At 36.0% G+C, this 24,490-nt stretch overlaps 1 protein-coding gene across 2 annotated transcripts in view; it reads left to right on the forward strand.

The window, feature by feature from the left end:
• The first annotated feature begins 3,363 nt into the window (after positions 1–3,363).
• Positions 3,364–24,490, forward strand: part of EDAR (ectodysplasin A receptor) — a 104,194-nt gene continuing 83,067 nt past the window's right edge. Inside the window, exons 1-2 of one of the 2 annotated variants that reach the window (XM_039331816.1) lie at positions 3,364–3,621; positions 12,762–12,849. The gene's annotated coding sequence lies outside the window, so the exon portion shown is untranslated. The remainder of the gene's footprint in view (positions 3,622–12,761; positions 12,850–24,490) is intronic. The other variant, XM_039331814.1, reaches the window with a different exon arrangement.

A 24,490-nucleotide genomic window follows, 5' to 3' on the forward strand; every position in this document is an offset into this window, starting at 1 on the left:
CTCCTGTTTATTGATGATGCATTTACTGGAAAGTTAGAAAAAATAAAGGCAAACTCCAGACTTTTCCTGGCAATCACCACCCAGGGCAGTGAAAGTCATTAAAAGACAGGTATAATCCACCAAGGCAAAGGTATCACAAATAGAGCCACTCATATAAGAAAATTATATTGTGCATGCTTGGCGTGAAAAGTATTTGGAACATCAAACTTACGCTGCTTCAGAAAAATGTAACACAGACATGATATACATTTTCTTACCTGGAAGTAGTCTAATGTAATATTATTCCAGCTGAACATAAATTCTATTACACTCAGTGGAAGTTAATTTGGGCTCCATATAAAGGAAAGTAGTCAAATTGAGTACCCATCCTGCCAAGGAGATTAGAGGTATCTAAAGTTAAATTAGCATTATTGCTTGTAAAATATAAAGAACTAATATTGGTTCATAGATCATCATGTATTTCTGTTTATCTCACTACCGAAGAAAAGAGCTACTCTGATTTTCCTCCAGATTATATCTTCCCTGCTCCTTTCTTCTCTGGCCCCACTTCAGTTTACTCCAGATTGCTAATCCAGATGTAGCTCTGTGGGTCTTTGCTGCCTTTTTTCTTTGCCCAGATGGCTCTGTTCAGAGCAGCCTTTGGCTGAAGCCCAGTTTGGCAATGAAAAGGAGCCCTCTGCTCCAAATGCCTGCAGCTAAGCAGGTGGAAGGCCAGGTTGTAAATAGTCCAAGCATCAGTGCCACTCTGAATAAAGTCGTCAGTTCATATGACTGCATCTCAGAAGGCCATCACATTACTGGATTCTTCCATTCCCACACCCACCCATTCTGTATTCAACTAGCTTTAAAAGATATCCTTTCTTTTCTAACAGTAACACAGACAACAGAGTTAGTCCCTTGGGGGTGCGGGATGGTGATGTTTTAAATAGATTAAAACTTATTTCCATATCCATTTTTCATCCACAGTCTTTCCCAATGCAGAGATTTATTGAATGCAGCTTACCCTCCTGTAAGCACTTATTAATATAAATTCCCCAAGATCCTTTTTCAAAAATTGCAGATTTCCTACATAGGCTTTTTTATGAAGCCTTTTAAAACATAAATTTCCCCAGTGTTATCTCTCTTTATTATGTCAACACCCTGTTTTATATGCAATGTTCTGCAGGAGGGTCTGTGTGGAGGAAATCACTAGCAGATTCCATGCAGAGCTGCTGTTCGTGCTGTGGGAGAGACGATTCTGGCAGGTTTTAAATATTAATTCTGTGAAAATTTGTGGAGGATTTCTTTTTCATCCATGCTTGCAACTGCACAATTCTCTGCACACATACAGATAGTCCTCAAGTTACTACCATTCATTTAGTGACTATTTGAAAATTTTGCTGAAAAATGTGGCTTACAACCAATCCTTGCACTTAACGATAGTCACAGTGTTCCCATGGTCATGTGATCATGAATTGGGTGCTTGGCAACTGGCATGTATTTATGACAGTTGCAGCATCCCAGGATCACGTGATCACCATTTTGATCTTCTCAGCCATCTTTTGATAACAAAGTCAATGGGATATGCTGGTTTGCTTAAAAAGTGCAGCAAAAAGAGTTATATATTTGGACACAATTCACTTAACAACCACTTTACTTAACAAAGATGGTTCCAGTCCCAGTTGTGGTCATAAGCTGAGGACTACTATACTGTATATAGGAGAACTAGCACTGGAGATAAAATGCTTGCTTGACTAAGATCTAAGGAAGAACCTTATTGTTTGCAGGATCAGAAAATCTCCTGCTCTTTATTGTATTTTACACATTTAGGAATTAATGTAGTAGAAAACTGACAACTACAAGCAGAAAACTATTTACTCAGTTTCTCTTCTTCGATCTCCTGATTTCTCTTTGTTATATATCTATATATTTATCATTAGCTAAAATGAATAACTTCCGATCTCTTAGTAGCAAAGTTCACTAGTAAGTAAAATACAAAACAGCTCTTCTATTATCAGAGGGGAACTGAGTGGTTTAAAGAAGGGAACAAAGTAGATCATATTAAACAATCAAAGTTAACTGGTTCCACGGTGTGAACATCGCCGATCAGCGATGTTATCTTGACTTCGGACAAAGTACATGCGTACGTGTCTCATGGTATCATAAGCAAACATCATCAGTCCAAAAGGCAAAGTATTGAAATGTTTGTGTAAAACATACATAGAATCAGTTTCAATAGCTTTAGGTTGAAAATTAACTATAACATACAGAGTGATTAACAATTCTTTTACATGAATAGGATAATCATTTCTGAAATACAAAGTATTATATAAGTGATTTTCGAAATTTACCCAAGCACATGATTCTAAACAAGCATCAACAGCAAAATTAGGTATAGGATATTTTTTTTTTGTTCTCAGCGTAATGCTTTTGATTGATTTTACCACTTTTATCAATACATTTTTATAATACAAAGTAAAACGCACATCACAATGTTCAGACATTGCTGTGTACAAAGGCTGTAAAATCGCATATCCATAAACCGTAAATCCTAAAACAAAGCCAAGTTTTCCGATAAACCATTGAATACATTTCCAGTCATACCAGTGATTTATATTTATGTCATTTAATAATTTGATAAGTTCTTTTCTATATGATTGAGGAGGTCTTAATAATCTTGCCGAAATTGTGAGTTCCAAATATTTAATTTCTTTCGCTGGAGTTAAAGTCATTTTATCTTTATTTATGACAATCCCATGGTTTTGTAGATGGTTGCAAATAGCAGAACTAGCTGCATGGATATAATTGTAGTTTGGGTGACAGAGTATGAAGTCATCCATATAAGCAAAACAGAAAATATTGAAAGTCCGACGAATGTTTGTTGCAAGGAGGTTAGTGAGCATAGTAAGGAGGAAAGGGCTAAGACCGACTCCCATAGCGCTTTTACGAAATCCGTAGACTTGACTCCCATCAGAAATAAGAAGGCGAGTAGAAGAATGAGGATGCATAGGAATATGATAAAACGCCTCAGACATATCCAAGGAAATCCTCCACATGTCATTGGGCAGCATCCTTGCAAGTGAGAGATGGTTTGGGCTCCAGTATTTTGGAAAGTGCAGTTTGGCACTTCCCCTCGAAAACTGAGAAAAGTCCACCACCAATCTGCATTTTGAAGAATCTTTAGAATTCTTGTTAACCAGAAAACACTTACCAGTATCAGGTATACTAGTGGACAACCTGATGATGAAGACATTACTGGTTCTGGTTGTTATCCCACTGTTTATAGCTTTTCTAGTCTTATGACCTCTAGATGGCGTAGATTAGTTTTCGTGTAAGAAAAGCCCCTGATGAATTTTCTACTCTTCAGATCTTTCAAATCGGTTGGGAAGCAACTCAAGAAAAAGTTGCACAGAAGACTTCTAAAACTGAGAAGTCGAGGCAAGATTAACAAATTGGACCTTGGATAAGCTAGAATACTTAACAGATATTATCTACTTAGATGGTCTGCAGCATCTGGCAATGAAATGACCAATGGCAGCTGGAAAGATTGTTTCCGTAGCTTGAAACTGGATATTCTCCACATGTTTTTAACCTACTGATTGCTCAGAGGAGTTTAAGTGCTGGCATTTAGTTCTGTATAAGGTAAGTTTTTTTAATGTAAGAAATTTAATATTTGGAGACAATAGTATTCAGGGCAGCAACTGTGTTATAACAATAATCTAGTAAAGTTTTCAAAATATTAATATTTTGGGGTGAGAAAAAGGGCTACTGCATGAGGACGTTGCTCTGAAAAGCATCATGTATCTCTTCTTTCACTTAGAGTAGACAACTATATTGGTTTTGTTAGTTGCGGATTTGTTCAGAATGAGTTTTTTCTTTACAGCACATGTAATAAAGTATGACATTTATATCAAATCTGCTTTCTCTTTGCTGAATAGGTTTTTGCAATGGGGTGTAAGTAGCTTTAGTAGACTTTAGTGGACTGTAATTTCAGGGCTTCTATGAAGGAACTGCAGTTTAATTATTTGAATTGTACACAAGACCAATTTAATATTGGTAGTTTTTATGCCTTCTGGAACAAAGAACATTACTGCGAGGCAGTAACTTGCTGAGATGAGGTTGATTGAATGTGGGGAATTACATACGTGTAAATACAAGTTTAGCAGCCTGTACAGTTTTGTTTCTAGAGAAAAGCTCTCTCAGTATTGCTCATCTGGAGCAACAGAGAACCAAGCACTGGTGAGAAGAGACAATAATCACATTATGTGGATCTCTAAGTGTATAAATTAACAGCTGGTGAACAGTGAAAAGATATATGGGGATATTTATAAGTTGAACTGGAAATATTATACAGTCATTCAGATTAGACTAATTTCATTAATGTCCCTCCATTTCAGTAGAATGGATCAGAACCAAAGCTTTTTCATTTGGCAGCCTTGGTTGAGGCCAAACATTTTTCAGTGTCAAAGAACATAAGAAATGTGTGTGCCGATAAGTGATTGGCTTTTGGCTACTAGTAGTGACTTCATTAATGCAAAATAGCAGGGGAAAAATCAAGGACTTGATGTTTGTTTCAATCTCTTTCAAGATTTAAGAACATCTTGATCATAAAAAATGAACTCCAAAGAGATAGGCTCTGTGTTGGTTATGGACTGTAGCCTCCATAATTTATAATTGCTGACTGTTGATTGTTACTTAAAATTGGTAATCCATTTGGAAGGAACCATGGAATGTATCCTCACGTTTCTGAACATTAGTAGATATAGGGCTTTGAATGCATAAGTCTAATAATTTGTATGAAGTACTTTTTTTCTTTCCAATCTCTGACAAAACTATCAAATTGGTTTTCAATACTTTTGATGGCTATGTGATTTTCATGGCATATACTTCCATAAAAAAGAAAAGCATGGATCAATTAATCTTCCAGTTTATATTCTTTCCTCACCTTTAAAACACAAACAAAATTGGTGGATTTCAGGCTTAATAATTGAAATCTTTCAGTGTTAACATTATTAGAGGTATTAATCCGTGTAACATAAAGGTTCTGTCTTGATGCCAAATCAACCAGACTCCATCATGAAGAAATTCTTCCTGATGTCACTGAACCCCTCTGATGATAAAGTTAAGAAGCTCAAGTCCTCCTAAATCATAACTGTGAGGGTGGTGATGAGAGCCTGTTACAATTTTCTTCCAAGTCAAATGGAGAGAAAACTATTTTACGTGTTGAAAGAAATTATTTTTAATTCTATGACCTATTTAATCTAAGAAATAAATGAACAATTTCTGGCAATTTGATTCTAGGATATTCTGAATGTTTTAAAAATATCTTTTAATGAATGAAGTTAAGTAATGTTTATTCATCAAAAGCTGGATAAAAGACATTCCATATTTTTTTCTGCACCTGGGAAAAGCAGCGAAATTAAATTAAAGACATGGAGTTGTTGGAGAGTTTAATTGTTCAGCTAGATAAAGCTATGAAAACTACAAAGTTAATTAGTTCAGGGGGTGATATGAACTTTGCTAAATGACTAAGATTAGGAGTATTTAATGTAATCTTTCTTGGCTGAGAAATTTTGCAATCATTCATTTAAAATAGAGCCAAACTGAAAATAATTATTAAATGTTAATCTTTGCAAATATTTCCCCAAGGCATTTTTTAAAAATTCCTGAGTACACAAGCAAAAACTCTAAGCAAATGAAATCAATTGCCCCTAGCACTAGCCTCTTTGGCTTCAAACTGTATTCTTTGTGCCAAAGTCTGACCCGAACTGAACTGATGTAAATGAAATCAGGAGTTCAGTCAGTCTAATAGTATATAAGTATAGTATAGGGAGTACTTTGCTCAATAGTAGTAACTGTGAGAGGGATCTCGGAGTCCTAGTAGACAATCACTTAAATATGAGCCAACATAGTGCTGGGCTGCATTAACAGAGGGATAGAATCAAGTTCTCGTGAAGTATTAATACCACTTTACAATGCCTTAGTAAGGCCACACTTGGAATACTGCATCCAGTTTTGGTCACCACAATGTAAAAAAGATGCTGAGACTCTAGAAAGAGTACAGAGAAGAGCAACAAAGATGATTAGGGGACTGGAGGCTAAAACATATAAGGAACGGTTGCTGGAATTGGGTATGTCTAGTTTAATGAAGAGAAGGAAGAGGGGGGACATGATAGCAGTGTTCCAATATCTCAGGGGCTGCCACAAAGAAGAGGGAGTCAAGCTATTCTCCAAGGCACCTGAAGGCAGGACAAAAGCAACGGATGGAAACTGATCAAGGAGAGAAGCAACTTAGAACTAAAGAGAAACTTCCTGACAGTTAGAACAATTAACCAATGGAACAAACTGCTTCTAGAAGCAGGAAGTTTTTAAGAAGAGACTGGACTGCCATTTGTCCGAAATGGTGTAGGGTTCCTGGTGTAGGGGGTTGGACTCGATGACCTCCAAGGTCTCTTCCAACTTTATTATTATGGATCATCGCACAGTCAGCCAGATGTTCAGACTGCATTTGGCATTTTGTCTACCTATCGAGTCCTTACCCAGGACCTGGGATAGGCAGATGTGGATGTTTGATGGTATTACAGATATCGTCGCAGGATGGAAGCAGTTCCTAATAAAGCCGCCTTTTGCAATTGACTAATAGCGAATTTGTCAATGCCAATGGTATTCAAGTGGTGCTCCAGTTGTTTTGGGATTGCACCTAAGGAGCCTATTACTATTGGTAACGCTTTGATTTCTTTGCCCTGGGTAAACCTTTGCAGTTCGTCCAATTCTGTTTCTGTGAATACTTTATTTCGTGTTATAAATCGGCGTTGATCTGCTAGTCTCTGTTCTGTTATTTCTGATTCGGGATGTTGTTCTTTCCAGAACTGGTGCATTCGTTTTAGATATCCTCTTCTTGTTGGACTTGATCTGTAGTAACAGATCATTATTTCTTTGTTTTCCATCACTGTGTATCTGCGACGGGTAAACACCTTTTCTTCCAGTAGTTCTGCAGCTGCTGGCCCTGGTTGCTCAGCCAACAGTCCTGAGTCCTGTAACCCATTTTTCACCAGATATCCAGGAACTCCAATATCTAGCACGGACCTTGTTAACCCGGGCGACGTCCGAGCTGGTATGGCATTCTGCAATTTACGTCTCACCATATTTTTTATGGGAGAGACACTCTTTGTCTGACTCCTCTGATGAGACTTGTCCAGTATGGTTGAACCTCTGGCATAGCTCTCATCTTCCTCAGAGTACACAAGCCCCACAACCACGTCAAGGTATTATTATTATTATTATTATTATTATTATTATTATTATTATTATAGTCCAAAGGAGAAAAGCCATAATTTCTTGAGTGGCAGGAGGGCATAGCAAAAAACAAGCATATGTGAACTTCAGAAACTGTACAGGTTATTCAATAGTAGCCCACTCTGCTCAGTAGGATTGACTCACAGGTATATGTGCATTGAATTTCATCACTGTGAATTTTAATAATACTGATTATGATGTTATAATAATATGAATATAGAAGAGTATGCTGCAGCGAAAAATGATGCTATCTTCATTTGTTCAATTTGTTAAAATTACTGCTGAAGCTTGGGATTTTGTGTTATGCCGTTTGTCACAAGGGCAAAAGAAAAACTGAAAAAGAATTCAGAAGAGAAATACGAAAATGTTTAAGGCTTGGGAAAAAAATCTTAGCTTTTCCTCCCAAAAAGAAATTAAAGTTACAAGTTACAAATACTGTGAGGAAGACAAGTATTCCACAATAAAATGCTTTCTAATCTAGGAAAAGAATATGCAATATTGAAAAATATGAAATGCCAAAACATATTTTAAAAAGTAAAAAACAATTATCCAGTGCATGAAAGATTTAACCATAAATACCTGTATATCATGGAAGTGAAATTTGATCTCTACCATCTTATAATGCAAATTTGACATTGTTTTGGACCAATCTATTTAAGAAATACTAAAAAGTAGCACTTTCGTGAGGAAAGTTTATGAGATTGTAATCCTTAATTATGTGTCAATTCAATGAAGCTAATTCAGTGGAGTTTATTCCCCTGAAAGTTATAGAATGACCCAGTACTACTTTTGGACGCTGAGTATAAAAAAACCCAGCTATTCTATTATTCTATTTTCCTGATAATTGTAAGTGAAATACATTGAAATATAAATGGGGAAAAACTTTGTTATTAGCAGAAGTTTTATAGAGTATATATCTTTGAGCCATTGCACATTCAGATTATTCTTAGAAGTAAACAATAAAAACTAGAAAGGGCAGAAGTCAAATCAGTTTTGATTAGGGATGAAAAACCTATAATATGGGGATTGAAGTTGGGAAACAGATAGACTCAAAAAATGGATTTGGGAGAAGAAATATGGTTGCATTGATAAATTGATTCATTACTTTTATTTTATTTTATTTAATGTGAAATACACTGTAATGAAATAAAAGTCTATACAAGCTTTTAAAAACTTTTCTACATGATGTTTTTCTTTCTCTTGGTAGCAGCTACATAACTTTTAGTTTCAGAACTTCAAGCCTCAGTCTAGACCAGGTTTTCCCAACGTTTGCCACTTTAAGACCTATGGACTTCAATTCCCAGAATTCCCCAGCTATCATGGGGATTCTGGGAGTTGATGTCCATAGGAAATCCTGATCTAGAGCATCTCTGCTGACTGCAGACACACATGCAGAATTAAGAAACTGTGATAACATTAATTTGGTGGAATGTTAAACCAGTTTAGGGATTAGGAGTAGTTGAAGCCTCTGGACCAGTGGTAGGCAACCTTGGCTCTTTTATGACTCCTGGACTTCAACTCCCAGAATTCCTGAGCCAGCCATCCTGAGGGGAAAGGGAAAGGTTTCCAAGCTGAGCCACGTTGGCTTAGGAATTCTGGAGTTGAAGTCCCCGAGTCATAAAAGAGCCAAGGTTGCCTACCCCTGCTCTGGACAATCTTAATGTCTCTAATGAAAGATTAAGGAAGTGCTGCCAAAGTGGGGTAGCAAATTGCTAATCCCAACACAAACTGCTTAGAAGATAACAATTGCGTGCAGTAAAAAGAGGCAAGTCAATTGTCTCACTCACATCCGGCCCACAAGGAGACAGAACAACCACAATAACAAAAAAGGAAATACTGCCAAAATCAGCACACTTTAATACTATTAACAAAATTCAGTATCTGATTGGGAGAATCCCTGTAATGTCCTGTTCCATTTCACAATTGACTGTATTCTAGTTCCAAGCCTTGTGGCTCATATACATGCAGATAAAATCACATTTCCCACAAAGATATTTACAGGGGAGAAGGTTAATAGACCTGGCTGACTGTTACCAATTTAAATTGAGAGGAGGGGGGGGAGTAATTGTAATAATCTAGGCTTAGTTTTCTAGCAGAATACACTAATTTGTAATACGTGAATAAACATCCATGATATAGGCTTAGAATATTAATATTAGATGTGTTTTTAAGATTCATGCATTCATGTTTCTTGCAAAGCAGAATATGATTAGCGTTCTTTGCTTACTGACCCCAGCATAAACTAATGAATAGGTTATATAAATTAAGGTGACCATCTTTTTTACAATGAAAAGAAGGACACAAATAAATTGAAGAAAAAATATCGTAAATAAAAGAAACATTTTATTCATTGCAACAATAATACAGAATACACTATAATATGGTAAATGCATAATAAAAAACATTTGTAACAATAACATCTTATATTGTAATTATGCTTACATGCCGTGCCCCCACCTGCAGCCACCCTGCCAACACTGCTCCCCCACCATGTAGAGCGGGCCCCGTGGCTCCCAAAGCACCAGCTGCACCAGCTCCGGCCCCGGGGGGTAGCCCGCCGTTGACACACCCCGCCTGCAGCCGCCCCGCCAGCACCACCGCCCACCCTGCACAGCTCTGTGTAGAGCAGGCCCGCAGCTCCCACAGCACAGGGGGCAGCCGGCTACCGCCACCCCTCACACCCCCACCCCGCAGCAGCCCCGCCGCCCCTGCCTCTTGCGCCCGCAGCCATTATTGCCCTAGCAGGGCTGAAGATCAAGAGAAAGTTACCATGGCGTCGCCGCTCCAGTCTCCTCCAGGTATCTTTGGGACTAACTAGGAGATGGTGTAGTTGGGTAGCAGGGAGGGATGCAAAGTTCCTGCCAATTTGCCTTTGCTGCAGACAACTTACATGTGCAAAGTTTTCTGGCCGCGTGTTTTGGCGTGCTCAGCAGCAATTCCTATTGGCTTTTGAAAGCCAATGCAAAAGTTGAAAAGTTGAAGCCACAGCTCATGCAAAAGTTGAAAAAAAACCATCAAAAAAAGGTGCCGGAATGCCGTTCTGAGCTTTCTATGAGAAAAAAAAGCCCTGCAGATTAGTCTTCAAATATCGAAAAGGAGGACATGTAGGAGGACACTTTTTGAGGGAGGACAGAACTCACAAAAGGAGGACTGTCCTCCCTAAAGGAGGATGGTTGATCACCTTATATAAATGGGCTTTACACACCCTTTGTTTAACATCAGATCACCTCAAACACCATGCTATTTCATGAGAAACAGCAGCCTGAAAAGTATCAAGCAACTGTTTCAAGCACAAAGACAACATGAAACCTATAAAGATGATCCATGGCATTTGTGAGGCCTTCTCCACTTTTGAGCCTGAGTCACATTTTTTGGGATTCTGTTATATTCATGGGATCTTAACAGATTACCCACCAATCACAAGATGCACAAGAAGATTAAATGGGCCGCACTGAGAATAAATTCTAAAAGTGTTTCTTGTCACCCAAGAACTAGAGATGTTTGCATTAAGTGCATAGGAATTGTATTAAGTATATAGGAAATGGGAACACATTAGAATATTGCAATCCTTTCACTAAAGATCTGGGACAGATAAAACCAAGTTTACTCTGTTTATATCAGACTGCAATGTAAAAGTTTGTATCTATTTTATTTTATATAGAGCAGCCTACCTTTTTCATGTGTCCTCATACCATTGACATGTGTTGGATTGCAGCTCGTATAATCTCCAGCTAAGAGACTAAGTGTATCTGGAAGGCATTGGATTAGAGACTTTAGATTTAAAGTCTCCAAACCTGGCAACTTTAAGACTTGTGAACTTCAACTCGCATCCTGGCTAAAGAATTCTAGGAATTAAAGTCCACAAGTCTTAAAGTTGCCAGGTTTGGAGACCCCTGTCATAGATCTACATCTATAGGAATTGCTATGATGTCTACAGTTAAAAAAGTTTAGATTAATGATTACCAGGGATATAGGTTATTTTAATGAATGCACACATCCCTCTTCCACACCCCACCACTTACGTTTGGGAATCCTTTTGCATTGAATGTTGACTGCTCAGATAGATTCTGCAAATATTTTTATTCTGACTAACTTTTTATTAAATTACATAGGCAGCTCTTTAGGTTTTAATCTATGTTGTAAATCTTTTAATCCTAATTCCTTATTTTGTAATGTCGCCTATAAAAGTTTCAAAGAAAGGCAGGGTAGCAATTGCATAATAATTATTCAGGGATAGTTGTTGTAAATGCTGCTTCTGGAAATATATCTGGAGTGATTTTTTACTGCTCTTATTGCATAATTGCTCCTGGCTACAGAACTGCTGTGATGTATCTGTATCATCTTTAAATCATGCAAAACAGCCTTCCTCAATTTGGGCCATCCAGATTGGTTGGATTTGCATAATCTCCCATATTCCGCAATGGCCATGTCATTCTAATTTAGCACATCTAAAGTACACTGAGTTGGGAAAAACTGCTATTGGCGTTTCAATATAAGGGACTCTAATGTCATTAGAATATCACTTGTATCATTTATACTTTTTTATTTGTAAAGCATACAAGTGCTCAATCCTAATACACCCCACTTCTTGAAATAAATAAGATTGCTTGTTCTCCTTACCTTGAAATAAAAATGAGTTCTTAGTTCAAATGATTGCAGAAGATTATTCAACTAAATATCTGCTATTAGTAGGTCACATAAGTCAATATTCATGGCTTATTCTATTAAGTCTTTTGAAAGAGACATTTTTTTAAGGGAAGAAATATCATCCCATTTTGCTTAAATACTATATGTGTATCTTTTATAGAAATCCATTATCCAGGCAATACTTCAGAGTTGTATTTTGATTTATGATGCCTTGATAAACATGTTTTCAGTGTGTCTCTCTGCACCACTCCCATGCTACAATAAAATTATGCAAATTTACATATCCTTCCCAAATTGCCTTGAAATTATCAAATAGTTTTACATGCAGAAATAATCCAAAGACAACTGAGTTATTTGATAATTCCCATTTATACAATATCAGCTATCTATTAATAATCATATGAGTTTAGTTTTGCTTCTGATTATCATTGTTTCTAAAGTATACTGTCCATTGTGTTTTTGGGAACTAATACTGGAAGTATTTTAATAAACAGAAAAAAGGGTTAGCTGTGCCTCTTATAATTTGTCCAAAGTATACTGTACATCATTAGATTAGGTTTAATCATTATAACAATATCGAGAAATCCTGAATAATTAAGTAACAATTGGCAATTAGTATAGATTTAAATGTTATAGAATAATAAAAAATCAATTTTCACTGTAAACCTCAGAATCATGTTTGCAATATCTGCTGTGTATCAACACAGTTTTACATAAAGGTCCACTCATATCACTCATGTATTCCATTCTCTTAGGACTCATTCACGGTATTTGGATATGCATGTATTTGTCACACACTTCACCTAACAATTATTTATTGTTTGTAATTTTTCTCTCAGGCTAGAATATTAATGAAAATTCATAGCAGTTCAGAATGAAGGATTTATTGTTTCAGCAACATGAAATCAGGATTCCTGCAGCAAAAATGTAAGAAGTTTTCCTGATAATGTAGCCTTCGTGTTTTTAAAAATTCAGCTTGAAGTTTTAAAAAGTTGGATTTCAATAAATTGAAAGAAGTAATTTATGACCAGTTCTCAGACTTATGGCAATCATGTGAATAAAATTTGGGTGCTTTGCAACCAACATGTATTTACAATGTTTGTAGTGTCCTGGGATCATGCAATTGTTATTTGTGACTTTCTCAACCAATGTCTGACAAGCAAAGTCAAAGGGGAAGCCAGATTTACTTAATGACAAGGCAAAAAAGAACATACTGTTTTGCGTAGTAACATAAATTTTTGTTCCAATTATGGTCATAAGCTGAGGATAACCTGTAGATAGACTATTTTATATGCTCTTACTTTGGCTGTAAATGTTTCTTGACTGCACATATGATAGCACTCTTACATTGCAGATGTCATCTTTGTGTGAAGTGAGGTCAGCTTCAGCCCAGCATACACCTAACCCATCCAGGTTCAAGTATCTGTTTGAAACTCTTAATGGCATTGTATTTTTAAATTTAATAGAAATTGAAATGTTTTCTCCAATCAATGTGCACTGATCTCAGTTCTGACAATCACTTATTTTTCCAGTGTCTACATTTTGATCACTACTATAATTTCCCAAGGAGCCAAGTTCCTGATTGCAGTTCCATTTTTTCCCAATCTAGAAGCCAAACATTATTCAGGCATTCTAAACATTATTTGCCACAATGTATAATAATGAAAGACGAAAAAGATAGCTCTGTCTTCCTCTCTTCTTTCATGCTGCTATCCTTGTGTATAAAGCCAGCATTTTAAGCAGGGCATTTTTTTAAATTCATATAAATTCTCTGTCAAGTGTCAATCTGTTCTCAAACCATATTCTACACCAGTGTTTCTCAGACTTGACAACTTTATGGTGCATGGACTTCAATTCTCAGAACTCCTTGGTTAATATGAATTCTAGAATTTAAAGTCCACACTTCTTAAAGCTGTCAGGTAGAAAAATACTCTTCTACACTATACAGCAAACAATAGAGACATGTTTGTCTTCACAAGAGAAGAGCATCAAGAATGGCAATGAAAAGCAGACACCTTATTCTCTGCTTTACACCGATGGCAATGATTTTGCAACGCCCAAAAGATTATGGATCAATACTATTGTGAGATTTATGCTTTATTTCAAAACTATCAAACACCGGATCCACTAAGAGTGGTTCTCAACCTGTGGGTCGGGACCCCAATTGGGGTTGAACGACCATTTCACGGGGGTCGCCAAACAATGCAGTCCACCATTTTTTCCCCTTTTCCTTAGCTGTGCTACTCCCTTTTATTCTATTGGCTTTTGAAAGCCAATAGAATAGACTCTCTTGAATAGAGTCTAATTCTATTGGCTTTCAAAAGCCAATAGGAATTGTCCAGGCTGTCTCTGCCCTGCTGAGCCCGCCAAAAGTCCCATTCTGCAAATGGTGCTGCACCAGTTGAGTAGTCCTCGACTTACGATTGGTTGAGTAGTCCTCAACTTACGACCGGTTGGGGGTCGTGGCATTAAAAAGGTTGAGAACCACTGCACTAAGATCTTCTGTATGGTTTGCAATTCTTTAACAATTTAAGGTGCTAGCATATTGCTTTATGTCTTGTTGTTAAGGTCATGTGCCTTAACCTACCCAAAAGGAGCTTTAGAAAGATGTGTTTTTAAAATCTAGCTTATATGTGCCCTTAAATCAAAGAAAGATTGTCATTTCTTTAGTTATGTGTTGTTTCTTTGAAGAAAGCTAAAGACTTTCAGAACACCAGATGTGTTTTAACAGTAAAATTAATTCTATGTAGTCTTTTAAAATTATTTGTATTTATATTGGTAAAAGCTTCATATAATCAGTATCAAAGATGCAGTTTTCTGATAAGGCATCTCTAAGTAAGGGAAATGTCACCTCAGATTTGCAGGAAAAAATGCTAAAATTTTCTTTATTTGTTCATAGTTTGAATATTCACTTTGAAAACTAGAGACTAGCATGACACATCTAGCCACATAAGTAGAAAAAAAAAGAGAATTTCACTAAAGTTTCAAGTGCTGATAGAAAAGGGGTCAGAGTACTTTATGAAATTATAAGCCTTTTGTAGGAAGATTGGAGTTTTGATTACTTGAAATGGAGAGAATCATACTGAAACTGCTCAAATCTATTACAATGGAACTGGTAATAAGAGAGACACATTACAAAGCCTCCTGAAACCTCACCACCATCCCTTCTTTTCAAACATGCAATTCTATACAAAAAAAGCAAATGTAGTCATGTTTGTCCCATCTACAACCTAAAATGAGAGTGGAAGATGAGTAATGATTAAAGAAACAGGAGCATATGTCCACAACTCAATTGCAAGTATTGAAAAGGAGATTAGTAAAGGGCTACAGTTGGATCCTGCTTAAATATTATTTTCATTTCCAAAGAGAACACTCCAACAGGATCTCAAAGAGTTTATTGTTCTTGCAGAAGTGAAGTTGCTCCCAACCATTAGGACAAGTGTTCAAAGTGAGGAATATACAGCACCTTCTGGCTGTCAATTTCAAATCATGATCTGAGAGCTAGAGAATAGGATCTTGTGCAGGTATAGTTTTCATGACCCACACAGTTGCAAACAAATCTTAATAAAGTTTAGGATGAATGTATTTATTTATTAGCTTTATAAATGCATTGGACCTGAACACCCTAATTTTACAAAATAAAAACCCCTCACCCTTCTTGGAACTGGCTGTAATCTTAGATGTTACTGCAATAATTTTTATGTCCTTGGTTAGTTTAAGTTTCTACCAGTTTTAGACCATGAATTAAACTATAAATTACTAGCACATAATGATACAGGTAGAATCAATTTACATCCCATAATAAAGCCTGCCCATTATTGTCATAAGCTGTGATAATTGTAAAGTGGCTCACCCATGTGACTGATCCAATTTTATATCCTTTTTTTGTGATGGTCATAAAGCAAACACTGCAGTCATAAAGTAAACACTGCAGTCATAAAGCAAACCCATTGTTTGCTATGAGCTGTTTTTGCCAAAGAATGGAAATAAATGCTGGTTTTCAGCAAAACTATCATAAAATGTGGACCCCAGATGCTGCAAACAGCAGTAAATGAGGCTGGTGGCTGAGTGTCTAACACTCTGTCACATGACCACAGAGGGGGTGGGGGCTGTCAGAACTTTGGAACCAAGTCTTTACTTGGAGAGTATTGGAGAGCCAGTTTGGTTTACTGGTTAAGGCACTAGGCTAGAAAGTGGGAGATTGGGAGTTCAAGTTCTGTCTTAGCCATAAATGGCAGCTTTAGGTCGGTTATTCTTTCAGACCAATCCATGTCACAGGGTTGAGGAAAACAGATGGTGAGGAAAATATGAGGAGAAAGGAGTATTGTGTGTGTTCACTGCCTTGACTTATTTGTAAAAATAATAAAGGTAGTAAATAAGTAATTAAATAATTCAAGCTGGTTGCCAAACACCAGATGTCACATGACTGCAGAGGGGCTGGGGCTGTGGCAACTTCAGAATCAACTTATAGGTACCTTTTTGGGGAGAGTGGTGCATCCTAACATCAAATGGTCACTTAATAACTGGGTAGAAATCAAGGACTACCTGTAATAAATTACGCTTGTATGCTGCCTGAATCTCAACATTTCTGGGGGATTACAACAATCAAATAAGAAATTACAATAAACATAAGGACAATGTACAGAAAAAAAATACTATAAAAAACAACACACCGGTATCACAAACCAGCCTGTATGACAAAATATGTGAAGGCAAATCAATCTTGGCATCTTCTAACCATGATGGCAAAAAAATACTGAGATTTTTGCAGAGGTTTCAATAGGTGGGTTCTTTAATAGAAAGCACACTTTTGATTGAGATCATTTCATATGCTTCATCTGCTAGAAAGGAAAGACATTAGTTCTACATATCAGACAAGGTACAGAGGGCAGTCCCAGAGAACATGTGGAAGTGATTCAGACTCCTTGAGGATACAAGTATATATTCCTGGAAGGGGATATCATTGAACCTTGCTTCCAACACTTGAAAATAGAACATTATATCTTACTGATGTGAATGACCTTCTAGAGGGAGCAGAGACCATATTATAAATTTATATGATTTAATAATAAATGAGCTTATGTTATAAATTAATTAGAAAAATATTCAGGGATGATGTAAAAGGGGTGCTAAGGTTCCATGAAGCAATAATAAAAGCTTTCTGATGTGTTGTTTTATAGATATCAGTCTCTCTGCTTAACTTTATGTGGGCCCAACATAAGTAGAGAGTGGCTTGACAGTCACAATATACAATACTGGTTAGAGACTATGCATTTCTTCTAGGAGGAAGTGTCTGTGTTAACCAAGATAAATTGGACCAGGGACTCAATCCCAAATAGTTGTTCCTCTCAGTACTTGTTAGAGCAAAATTTCATGCAGGTTACAGTTTTAGAATTGCAGCCAAGCAATGAATCTTCTGTGAGTAGAGAAGATTGAGCATGCTTCTCACTAATTTAAACTGGATTACTTCTGAATGAGTTAAGTGCAAAATTGGTGTTTTTAGGAGATTTAGATTTAGATTTAGGATAACACTTCAGCTTTAAAAAAAAGTGTCTGCTGCAGGCACAAATTATTGCTCATAAAAATTTGCAAATCTGATTATTGCATTGATGGCCTATGTTGTGAATTCATAGACTTGATGTTTCTAGGAAGCAGTAGATTGGAAACTGATACCTATATATTTAAAAGTTGTGATCTGCTTGATTTGGTGGTCATTACTTTTCTAGTTATAGAGATGAATAGTGCGGTAATTACTAAATGCCATCACTTTTATTTTAATACAGTTAATTTCCCTTTTTTGTGTATGACTGCAGTATATTGTTAGCCTTCGAAATCTTCACATAAGGTGTTATAGGTGTTAAGATGACACTATCAACATACAAAAGGGTGGACAGTAGAATTCATATTTTGTGAAGAATAACTATTGTCGTAAAAATTAAATGGCATAATGCAGGTGTCAAGTTATCATTAATCATGTTTTTCACATACACGAAGCTATTCTCATGGAGAATCATTACTGCTGGAGGAAGCAGTAATTGATATATGAAGTTGCTAATTTTCTCCACAGCTTCTCCCAGATAATTGAATCAAAAGCCATTTTCAGATGAATGAAAGTAGTATAGAAAGACTCTATAGAAAACTGGAATAATTTTCTGCCAAATATTTATTTAATCATTCTACAGTTTTTTGGGTATGTCTAGTTTAATGAAGAGAAGGAAGAGGGGTAACATGATAGCAGTGCTCCAATATCTCAGGGGTAGCCACAAAGAAGAGGGAGTCAAACTATTTTCCAAAGCACCTGAAGGCAAGACAAGAAGCAACAAATGGAAAATAATCAAGGAGAGAAGCAACCTAGAACTAAGAACTAAGGAGAAACTTCCTGACTGTTAGAATAATTAATCAGTGGAACAACCTGCCTCCAGAAGCTGTGAATGCTCCAACACTGGAACTTTTTAAGACTAGACAACCATTTGGCTGGAATGGTATAGGGTTTCCTGCCTGTGTAGGGGATTGGACTAGAAGACCTCCAAGGTCCTTTCCAACTCTATTATCATTATCATTACTACCCAAGTCAAAAGATCCATAATAAAAATCAAAATTATAAAACAAGAGTAAATCAATAAGATGGACATAAAGTTTAATGCCAATAAAACATACATAGGGTTGACAGGCTGGTAAAGCATAACCATTAACATATTTTTCTTAAAAAATATGTGAGATGGAACTTTATGACTTCTGGGGATAAGGAGTTGATATAGGGTAATATAATAGTCCTCAATTGAATGGCCTGTTTAGTAGCCTAGAACCTGCTTGTTCCATGACTAAAACAGTCAAGGAACTTCTGATCAAGGCCCTTGGCATACCGCTTGTGGATGATAAGTTGATTGTTCAATAGTTGGTGGATTAAATTGTACAGTGTATCTTTTTATATATTGGTGCCATTATGAAAGGCTCCTGTCTTTAGGCATCTGCAAAAAGTTATTGTTATAGTGTCTTCAGTGTGAGTATCATCAATAAGGATGTCAACTTTGTTGAGATTCACCATTATGGATTGGATTAAAGGAGTTTTGACAAATTTAAACCCACCCAATACTTTGCCATTCTCCAATTAAGCAATCAGTTTATTTTTGTAGAGAGCCAAAGAAATGGTATTGGAGAAACTATGCAGAAACGGTTATGGAAACAAAATCACCTGTTAAGCCCACATGAAAAAGAGAAAACAATTCTGCATAGTTTCTCCAAAGTCATCTCTAAGGCATTCTGCAATCTCTGAGGAGGAGACTAGGGATTAAACATGAACTGTTATGTGAAATATCTCACCGAGTGATCTATCAGACTTCCAGCTGGATGTGAGATGAATTACACTCAGTTCCCAATACTTCCAATAATGCCCAGTTATTTAATCTTGTCAGTCTATTTAAATAAATTAGAGAACCACTCTCCTATTTAACATAGGATCTAAAGAGGGATCAAAAAAGAGCATGGAATGGATAGAATACAACCACATACAATACTAGAAGAAAAGACTTCCACTTAACAAGACAATCAGGGTGTACCTACACAAATTTTTATTTATTTATTTATTTGTTTGTTTGTTTGTTTGTTTGATTGATTGATTGATTGATTTCTATGGTATCACGAAAGGAAAGAAGAGGGGATGATATGCAATGAAAAAAAGAATGGAAAGCCACTGCCTTGCACCCAGTATCCTGTCTATCTTTAAACAGGCCTTTAAAACCTGGCTCTTCTTCCAGGTTTGGGGGTTTGGGCCCCTTTAAGTTGGAGACTATACTGGATAAAAAAAATTTATTGTTCCTTCTGGGTGACTATTATCTTTCTTGATATTGTGATGTTTCTTTCTTTTAATTTGCAAGTTGCCCATGTTGTTCTGGAGTTAATTTATATAAAATAAATGAAATATATAAAATAAATGAAAATGATGGATAACAGCAAGGAAAGAACAATTGAGTGTATATAAAGATGGGGGATTTGGCTGCTAAACAAGAGCATATAAGAAGTAGAATCAGCAAGTTAGCTGGTAAAAAATAAAGTATAGAATGTTTTAGAGGGGTCAGTTGGAACACACTAGCATTTTCCAATTAATTTCAAATTAGGCAAGATCTTTATTGATCACATGTGAAAGCAGCCTTTTTATTCTATTGCAGAAAGAGATGAGATCTTAGAGTGCAGGACCCAGAATGATGGATTTCATTTACAGGGTAGCAGATTCTGAATGAATGTTAGAAAACCTTATTAACAGTAAGAAGAGTTTAGTGTTTGAACTGATTATGCAGAAAAGTGACAGGCTGCTCCCCTTCATCAGCTGTATTCAAGAAGAAGTGGCTAGACAGCCATCTGTCAAGGATGCCTAAATTGGATTCTTGCATTGAGCATCAAGTTAGACTTAATGGCCTCGTAGTCCTCCTCCTGTCCCTTTGTTATTACATTTTATTTGGTGGTTCAAGAAATTGTCTTTGATCTTTTCATTTGTGGCATAGATTGTACCATCACTAACAATAATAATATTAATTTCATCATTTGTGTTTCTTATAATGTTTGTTATTGCATACCCACTGATGGAGAGCACATTCCTATTTATATTTATTCAAGTGGAAATTTCAATGAAAGTTATTATCTAATGAGCAAGCATTTAGATGTGAATAGGCCTATTATTCAAGTTTATAAACTTATCTTTAAACAACAGTCCCAGAGGGTTAAAGAACAATTCAGAAACATAAATGTTCAGAGATTTCACTTTCTGTAGAACTGCACATTTTATTTTTGCCTCTTCTAATAGAGATTAGATTCCATATCTTTACAACATAAGGATCTGCATTAAAAAAAAAAAGATAGGGGGGTTAGGGACCATATCTGAAATGGAACTAGGCAATTATTCTTTTGTTGTTGTTTTTGCAATTGTTATTGTTGATAAAGAATATACATCAGGCTGATACATCACTGCATTTTATTTTACCCTTTATGTTATGTTAGCGGAAGCTTTGAGGCAAGGTTTGGGGTAAAAAAAGTTCATTTATGAAACAAGATTAAAGTTAAGCAATTAAAGGATAAGGCTGATATTTAATTTTTTTTTCCTGAAAATACTATTTTTCATGCAGTGACAACCTCAAGCTCTTTTCAAGTTTTATGGCAATTTCAGATTTGGCAGAAAGAACACGAAGCCATCTGTAGCAGACCAAGATCCTTGTAGGCCTATGCATTGATGAGGGGGTGGAATGGCGGAGATATTAAAAGCAGTGAAATGTTAACTTTAAATGAAGCTTTGAAATTGTGAGAAGTAGGATGCTTTTTTCTACCTAAAGCCATGAACATTAGAAACAACAACAACAAAAGAAATGGTTTCAATGTTTTTTAAGCATTGTAGTACAAGGCACAGCCAAAGTATATGGACTAAATGAAATTTATCCATTTCTGTGCATGTTTTACTAGCAAGAACAAGGTCAGTGATTCTGCCAGGCACTGATCAGGAGATCTTCCATGCACACTTGGCAGAGTGTTCCCTTCTACCCCTTCTTCTTCCTGCTTTTCTTGCCTAGAGGCCCTTTGGAGAACGGAAGAAAAAAAAAAAGTAGTTGGGGAGGAGATTATAGTGAAACTAAAATTAAGAAACTTGGACATGGAGTTTACTAAAGAGTATGTGTGGGATCCATCTTGCCTTCTAAATGCTAACTGCATCATTTAGCAGAGCAATACTAACATCCAAAGATGATCATCAAAGCACTTCAGGGCAAGATGGAAGAAGTGTCCATCCACTGGTGGCCCAAGGGAAGAACTGTGGCTGTAAAAGTAGAGTCTTTAGTGTTTCTGCTAGTGGTGATCTTTGGCCAGCTTAAAAGAAGGAGGAGGTTTGCAGATTGAGAATAATCAGTTAGCCAATTGGCTATGATCCCATTGTATAAGTAAATAATTACCTTTTCTCTCAAGTGGCTTCATTTTCTCTCAAGTGGCTTCATTGTCACCTAGCCAAACCTTAAAGGCTGCATATGTTACCGACTCTTTCCTCATTCACTCTGAGATTCAGATTTGGCTAATTACTCTTGTAAGATGTCAAATGTTTCAAGAAAAAGAAGCAGTGAAGCAGTTTCAGGGAGTGGAAAACATAGTCTTGTCATGTTCACAGTAGGATTTCTCTCCAGTTATGTTGGCTATGCATTCTCCTAATATGGCTTCTGCTGAATCTCCAAAATGAACCCCTCTGCATTGTACCAGCATCATATTTTTTTCTCATATATTCAAGTAGATACATGGATATGGTCAAAAAGTTTCTTTTATTATATTTATATAATAAATATAAATGGGGCTTTTAAAAAGTAAAAACTTAAAAGATTAGAAAATATTTTGTCCTAAGCTCAGGGACAAGAGTAGATTATAGGAATGTTGGTAGAGAGGTCATGTCTCTTAGATTGGAGAAGTTCTAGCTGAAAACATTCCATATTTCAGGGATAAAATATATTTTTGAACCAGAAAGTTTCATATGAACAGGCAGAGACAGAACAAAAACTAACTTGATTTAAGAATTAAAATTAAATGTATTTGATTATTTGAAATTTGATTTGATTATTTATGGCTATCCTGTTTTATACAAAATAATCCTAATAAATTATTATTTTGGTACAGCAGATTTTAGGACTGGGTCATCAATTTTGTGAATGTGACATCTGGTACTAAAAATCACATTCTGGTGAATTGCTTCCAGGGGATTCCACATCTAAACAAAACACTGTTAATTATTTTTAGTTGTTTGCAGTTGGCAGTTTTGGGGTTGATGTTATTATGGGTGTCATTCTCCTAATTTAGAAGAATAAAGGATTTATTAGGTGAAAAGCATGTACTTGCTAGCTTTACAGGAAGCATTATGTTCCTACAAGTCCAAGTAGCATACCAAGTTACTCTCCTGAAATGAGAATAACACCTGTAATAACTCTTTCTTCATACAATTAAAAGGAACAGAACAAATGTAACTTCAGGGTAATATGGAACATAATCCTTGCCTCAACTCATAAGGGGTCAGTGTGAGCAGTATTAAAGTTGAGCAAAAACTAAATGGTTTTTGAATTGGTGATATTTTTAGTAAATTTACTGAAATTAATGGAACTCATTATTTGTAACATTATTTGGAACTCATTATTAGTCTCCCTGATTTCAGTTGATCAAATGATACAGTATAGTAAGGTTGGGGACACAAATGTAGTTCTCTTCTCTTCTTGTTTAAGAGGAAAGCATTATAAAGCAAGAAGATCACAGGCACCCCTCTTTAGAGTCAGGCAGATACAAGGTGATAGTGGGAATGGGGTATGTCTTGTTATTAATGATGTAGATTCCATGTCCTGCAGCTATCCAGATTCTCATGATGGCAGAAACAAGACTAAAAATTTTGAAATGTGAATGAATTCTTTAATACAAGAAAGCCTTGATTTTCTGCATGAACTAAGGTTTCGGAAGTCCTATAAATTGGTATCTTAATTTCTGGGACAGATTAATACAACATGAAGACCTTTAGATAGGCATTGATTTGAATGAACTTTTGATTCTCATAAATATAACAGTCCCTTGGTGAGGGAAATGGGCAGTAAACAAAGAAACAAATAAATAAATTTTGTATCTGGGTCTTTCATAAAAATCAATAAGATGAATTCATGTTCAGGTTTTTTTGTTTCATTAGAGATTGCTACCTATTAAAGATGGCTTTCAGTTAAATAAAGCAATACAAAGGGATACTGAAGATGTAATTTGAAGGAGGATTGCTTGTACGTTTCATTTATTTTCAGTTTAAAAGTAAAATAATGTATTTATGCAAGTTTTCCATTTGAGTTAAGAAAAAGAAGTAGCAACAATTCATTGTCACAGTGTTTCTGAAACATTTGCAACTTAGGTTTATTGATGGATAGCAGACAAATCTATTTCTCGGTATGTGCAGTCTAGGAATTGCACTCAGGGAGTTGAAAGGAGTTGAGTTTTCTCTCACTTGTCAAAGAAATCAGGTAGGTATTTAGGAGTTTAATATCTTGGTATTAGTAGTTGTATAGAATCAAGATTTCATCTGAAGGGCATCGTCTTAGTTGATATCAATATCAAATTAATCTCAATAATATGGTTATATTACTTTTGTATTCATACAGCTACAGTATATGTTACTGATAAAAGAAAAAACTCAAAAGTGGGTATAAAGTCCTGTAGCCATTTAGTAAGGTATTGTTTTTACTCGTATATTGTTTTCTCAAATAAATCACAAAATAAATATTGTGTTGCTTTTGTCAATATCTATCGAAAATTATTTGAAATCAATCCTTGACATAAAAACAAGAAAATACATTTAGGACCCAATATGTAATATCTCTATACCACCTATTGGTAATGATTTTTTAAAATGCAAGTATCTGCTGGCAGATCTTGCAAAGCCAGTCAATTTTTCTTTGTTTACGCTTGCAGAAGTTTGTGTTTCTCTGCAGGGTATAATTTCTTACTGCAAAGTGGCCAGATTCATTGAAGTCACTGCCAAATGCTTACTGATTTCCGCAGATTACAGTTGTCTCCCTCAAGCATTCTGGAG

The sequence above is a fragment of the Crotalus tigris genome, unplaced genomic scaffold (genome assembly GCF_016545835.1).
Source record: "Crotalus tigris isolate CLP2741 ecotype Arizona unplaced genomic scaffold, ASM1654583v1 scf7180000024438.1716836, whole genome shotgun sequence".
NCBI classification, from domain to species: domain Eukaryota; kingdom Metazoa; phylum Chordata; class Lepidosauria; order Squamata; family Viperidae; genus Crotalus; species Crotalus tigris.